The sequence below is a fragment of the Propithecus coquereli genome, unplaced genomic scaffold (genome assembly GCF_000956105.1).
Source record: "Propithecus coquereli isolate 6110/MARCELLA unplaced genomic scaffold, Pcoq_1.0 Scaffold13, whole genome shotgun sequence".
Taxonomy (NCBI): domain Eukaryota; kingdom Metazoa; phylum Chordata; class Mammalia; order Primates; family Indriidae; genus Propithecus; species Propithecus coquereli.
Genome location: NW_012137191.1, coordinates 9,690,071 through 9,696,070, shown reverse-complemented (window position 1 = coordinate 9,696,070; position 6,000 = coordinate 9,690,071). Strand labels below are relative to the sequence as shown.

The 6,000-nt window shown below is 36.8% G+C and overlaps 1 protein-coding gene across 1 annotated transcript in view; it reads right to left on the bottom strand.

Moving 5' to 3' along the window:
* EDIL3 (EGF-like repeats and discoidin I-like domains 3) overlaps positions 1-6,000 on the bottom strand; it is a 508,872-nt gene that overhangs the window by 206,029 nt on the left and 296,843 nt on the right. The window lies entirely within an intron of this gene.

Genomic DNA, 6,000 nt, shown 5'->3' with positions numbered 1-6,000 from the left:
ATCCTTAGTTGAAGATTTTAGTTTTCATTTTTAATAAAACCCTTTGAAATCATTTAAGTCTTAATTTTTTTGGCATAATAGTTTAGGGATGTTTCATTATAGAGCTCCCGTGGTAACTATTTCAATTTCCAGAAGTAGTGTCAGTGATGAAAATGAATTTGAGTGCCAGTCCTGAAATTCAGTCATGTCACATTTAAACCCCCAGGAGGGAACTATATATGGCTATTGTGGACTACACAGTCCAATAAATGAAAACAATCCTAATTATTTTTAGATTATTTAACTAACGAGCTATCAATTTTCATTGCACTTACTCTAGTTTAAACATCATGTTCTGTTAAACATACATGGCAAAACATATCTGTTCTTATGAGAATAGGTTTCTCATTCCAGTTCATCATCATTTTCCTTTCAAGTTGTTTATGAAAATAGCAGTCTGAACACACGAGCTTATACCATTTAGAAGCAACAAGGGAGTCTAAACTAGGGCTTTAATTAGAAGAATTGCTGTAATGCTATAATAAATACTGTAGGAACATCTAAATTGTTTTTACCTATCAAGCAAAAGTAATTTCAAGTAAAATAAAAAATAAAATTTAATCAAATCCTTTATAAATAAATGAAAAATAAAACCCAAAAATAAAACCTAAAAAGTAAATAAGCTGTATGATACACATCTAGAAATCTAAACTGAAATTATTTAAATCAGAAATATTATTGCCTTACCCTCCATAAATATAATTAGTAAGTAATTATTGGAAAAATTATAGGCAGGTTTGTTTTTGCCTTATATTAAAAGGTTCGTTAACATTTGAAATAAATACATCGTTATTGAAAATGTTCAATAGGCAATTGATTTGCATAAGAATTCTCACATTATTGTCCATAAGATCATAATAGATAGAGCTAGATATAACTTTAGTCTTCATAAAGTAAAAATTCTTAATAGCTATCTTAAAGACATACATTATAATAAAGAATTCACATAGCTATTTTTGTAATTTTTATTAAGGTAATATCACAACATAAATGACATGTTTTTAATTGTTTAACTGAAAATAAATAAATACATTTTAGTTTTTAATAAACGATATATCACTAATGTTGAAAATGTTTTATTTGATTGTGCTGGCAAAGGCAGCCTCAATATTCAACTTAAAATCGAAAGTCAAGTAAGAGTAAGAGAAAGGCAGAGAAAGATCTGAAATGAGCAAATCCTTTTGATAATAAGTGAAAAGATACCATGATCAGTCTGTTTATAGTAAAAAAAATTATCTCCAAAATTACTGCATTGATATTTTCAAGGCTTGTTTGTGGTAGTAGCTGCTGAGATCACAGCATTCATATGTGCTGTTGATTATTTAAAAGGAATGAATAAGTGATATAATATAAATTATCAAGATGCCCACATGTAGAAGTGGCCTAAAAAGAGAAACAAGATCTGTTTGCCTCTCTTATTTTAAATCCATTTGCATACAGCAATGTAGAGTTATACAAGATTTTATAAAATCAAAGAAAAGCAATCAAGTTCCTATCAACATTTACTAAGCAGCAACTTGTCATAACAAGATTATATTTTATATACAGGGAAAAGCATCTCCAGAATGCTGCTTGAAAAATGGAAAGTCAAATGAACAATAACTTGAACATAGCAGAGGAAAGTCAGAAAAATCAGATACCATCCCTATACTTAAGGAACTCAGGTTCATTCATTCATTCAGCAAATATTTATCGAACATTTACTCTGTGCCAGGCCTATTCTGGCAACTGTGATTACAGCAATAAAATCTCTCCCTCATGAGGCATATCTCTTGGGGGAATAGTGAATAAATAATCTATAAAATTGAAAATATATGGGAGCGATTAATGCAAAAGAGAAAAAAATAAAGCAAAGAATGAGGTTAGTGTGTGTTTCAATGTGTTGAGATGGGGGTGGTGAGAGGCCATGGAAGGCCTCCTGGAGAAGATGTGTTTTATACAGCGACCTCAAGGAAGCATGGGAGTGTGTCACGGCAGAGACTATTGCAGAAAGAGAGAGATGGGAGAGGAAAGGTTCCAGTGCAACAATGTGCCAGTGTGTGCCCAGGAGCAATTAGGAGGCCAGTGTGGCCAGAGCAATGCATAAGAAAGAGAGAGTAAGAGGAGATGGGGTCAGAGAGAGGTGAGGGAGTGAGCTGGGATACAGGCAGGTCCTGTGGGCTGGCTGCAGGAAATAAGACTGTCACTTTCACTCCGCCAGACATCGGAAGCCAGTAGAACACTTAAGTGACAAGGCGGTGCATTCTGGCTTTTTTTTTTCTTTTCTTTTTTTTAACAGGTTCCCTCTAGCAGCTGGGTGGAGCTGAAAGGAGCATACTTAGAAGTAGAGAAGAAACTTCCATTAGTAAAATTGTAAGGTGGGAGTTTTTATGTCTTTGAAAAACATTTTGTCACCTCCTTTGCTTTACAATGATCTCCTCATGATTAAGGACAAATTCCTGAGTGTGTGTGTGCATGCGCACATGTGTGTGTTTGTATGTGTGTGTGCATAAGCGTGTGCCTGTGTGTGGAAGCCAGAGCTTCCTACGGAGCCCCCTGTTCAGAATAGAGCCATGGTTTAACAGCTCTTACTCCTTCCCTTCTCCCGCCTGTTTCTTTTCTATATTCTTTTCAAATGCCAACTAGCCTCTGCTTCTTTTTAGTATTTCATCCTTTTCTGTTGAACTGTTTTATCTATTTTCCATTTTTTCTGCTACTCTTCTTCCACTTTCATTCCCAAAATAAGAAGTGGTAGATACAAAGCAACAGGAAGAGGCAGAGGGAGATGCACAATCAATCTCAGTTTATTCACATATCTAATGCTTTCTCATTAAGAATTCCTGTAAAATATAATTATTCTTTTCAGACCATAAAAGTAATCTATGCCTATTTTTGAAAATTCAAAATATACCGAAAGTATAAAGATGAAGGACCAACGCAACTATAATATGACAAATACTAAATTACTTCCTGGGGGGAAGGTGCTGTTCAGGCTTTTTTTTATCGCGACAAATGTTATTGATTTCAAAGATACAATGAATTCAGGATAATCGATATTTATCTTCTATGTTTAGTATAAATATTTCCTCAGTTTATTAATTTGTCTTTTATATTTTACTACTTTCGAACATATTTTTAGTGAATTCTATTCCTTTGCAATATCTTTCATAATTTATTATTTTTAGGGGAAGTGTTGAGAATGTTTTCATTCTAAAATACATCTGAAATATAAAATTCCAATAAAATGTGTTGAATCTAATTATTCCATCAGTATAAATAAGAAAAAATGGGACAAGTGAAGCAACTATGAGTGCAGGAACCCAAGACTGGACTGAAGACAATTTAGATTTGAACGTAAGGGTAATGGCATTTCAGTACCGTTAACTCAGCAGTTAGCACCCACCATTCTTTCTACCCTCTCCTTCCTGAATTGTCTGTCAAAACAAATCAATTCTCTGCCATTACTGCAGGTGTAAACAGACCCAATGGTAACCCTCTGGATACAAAGCCCAAGAGAAAGTTTATCAATCTTACTCCAGGGTGGAAGCCAGCACATGGGTTACAATCTGTGTAATGTCATCTCCTATGATCCTAACTTCAAGAAGCTTAGAGTGGGTACCACCTGTAACCTGGAAATGCTTCTCTTTGCCCCTGTAGTGAGTTAATTCTCTAAGTTCTCAATGTGCAAAACTAAATTATCAGTGTGGCAGAATGCCTTTAAAAAAGAGAAAACTACTCTGGATTGTCTAAAAACTAAGATGCCACAGAAAAATGTAGAACCCTATCCCCAGAAACTTAGGAAATAGGGAGAATGAGGATCCTTAATTTATTATATGCTACTACCAATTAATAAAATAAAAACAAACACCCCAATATGGAGACATATTTTAGAATGTACCCTAAGTGACTCTTTCTGATCTCTTTGTTGAGGCACAGAAATAACTAAAGGAAATGCTAGAACATCAGAGTACATGATAGGTTAAGGAAGGCATGTCACTGTCACATTCATGTTCACAGAGAAGTCTACATCTAAATGTAAATATAATATAAATATATATATATATAAAACCAAGTCAAAGAAAAGCAAAGGTTTCATTAAACACGATATCAAAAACTGATCGGAAGACACTGGACACAAACTGGTGGCAGTTAAGTTGACAGTCTATTTTAGTATGTCCTTCCATAATCAATCAGGCTACTTTCTTCTCAAGGGGGTTTTCCAGTGCAGTGACCTTAGTAAAAGTGTCTGATGGGGGGATGTATGGGCTTTAGTCATCAATTTCAACATTTAATTCACATTCAGGTCTTCTTCCATTTCAACATATAGGCATGCAACTGGCTGTCCTGTTGCTTCTTGCTCAGCACAGCGGGACTAGGGCATCTCTCCCACTTCCATGGCCTTAGCATCTGTCCTATAACCCCCCATTCCCAACCTATCAACTCTCACCTCTACCCTAATTCTTCCACACCCTATAGCTCCATGCTCTAGGTCTCCTCTCCCAGGGTGTCTACAACCTCAGACACCACTTCTTCTGCAGCTCTTTCAGGGAGCTAGCGCTTGACCACCGCAGAGTGATGTTCATCCCTAGGCAAGGTTCTCATGACGTGTCCCTTATACAGTCCTCCTTTTAGGAAAATGAGAAGGCCTCTCCTTCCAATAGTTCCCCTGGCCAGGCCTCCTACAGGTCAGAGGTGGACTTACTCTTCCTGGCCATGCTCTAATCCAGGTACTGTTTTAAGCTCCACCAAAGTTCTAGTGCTGCCTTGAGAATCCCCTATTCTGGCACCAGATCTCTATTTTTGCTGCATGAAAGGGAAATGTCACTGATATCAGTTTTTTGTTATTCATTATATTAATAAAGTGTTCATTTACAGATATCTTGGAGGTGCATTTTAGCACAACTTCCAGCACCATCGGGGTAGCCATCTTCACGTCCCAGGAAACAAAGGAGGACGCAAGTGTTGTGCCTGTGGTGGACCAAAGACCAGCTGAACCTCAGTTTGGGTTAACTTGGTGGGTATTTAGTTAAATGCTTTGTGGGAAGGTGGCCAGGTTAGCTGGTTGGGTGGCTATTGTTCCATTTAGTTATATGGTCAGCCCGCTTACTCAGCCTGCCCTTTCCCCGAGTCTGTGCCCTGCAGCTGTCATCATCAACTCATGTTCAATGTTCTCCCTCAATTATTTTAAGCTTAGATAGTTTTTTTCCCCAATCCCAAATTTTTCTATGATATTCAAAATTTAGTTATTTTAGTGCAGTTTTTCAGTACTAGGGAAATGAGCATCCCATTTATAGATCATTATTTTGTTTACATATGTAACTCAAATTATTCAACTTTATAAAGATCATGGTTGAAGAGGGAGAAAGAGAGGGAAAGTGAGAAATAAATTCCTTACAATGGCTAAGGATAAAGCACTGTGTGTGGTGTGTGTGTGTAAGAGAGAGAACACGTGTAGTGTGCATTCATGTTTATCTTGTACATCGCTATCTGAGGAGGCATCTCAATTTTGAGGAAATTACATGGAAATGGGAATTAGAGATCTGTGTTCTTCCTAGTCCTGCTTTTGTCACTAACTATCTGTGAAAGCTTGGGCAAACCACATCACGTGCGTCTCAGTTTCTGCGTCTGCATCTGCCTTCTGAACTTGCATAATAATGTTGTGGTGCTCAGATTGTATAGTATACATCAAAGCAGTACCAGTATGAAGTTTCTATAAGTTTCCAACAAATATAAAGCTATATCATTTGTGTTCTCATTTGCATGTGTTTAAGCCCCATTTGGGCCCCATCCCATTGGCTTTAGTCCTGCCTTGTCCCTGCACTTTTGTAAGAGAGTGGTGCTTTCAGCCTCTTTGTAAACACTTCAGGCAAATAATTGCCCTGTCATTTGACCCATCATCTCAAGACCCTACTCTCTTAGACTTCCAAGGAGACAAACAGTGTGTAAAGTTTTTGCTGGTGTGTGATACAGGTCAACTGGCTC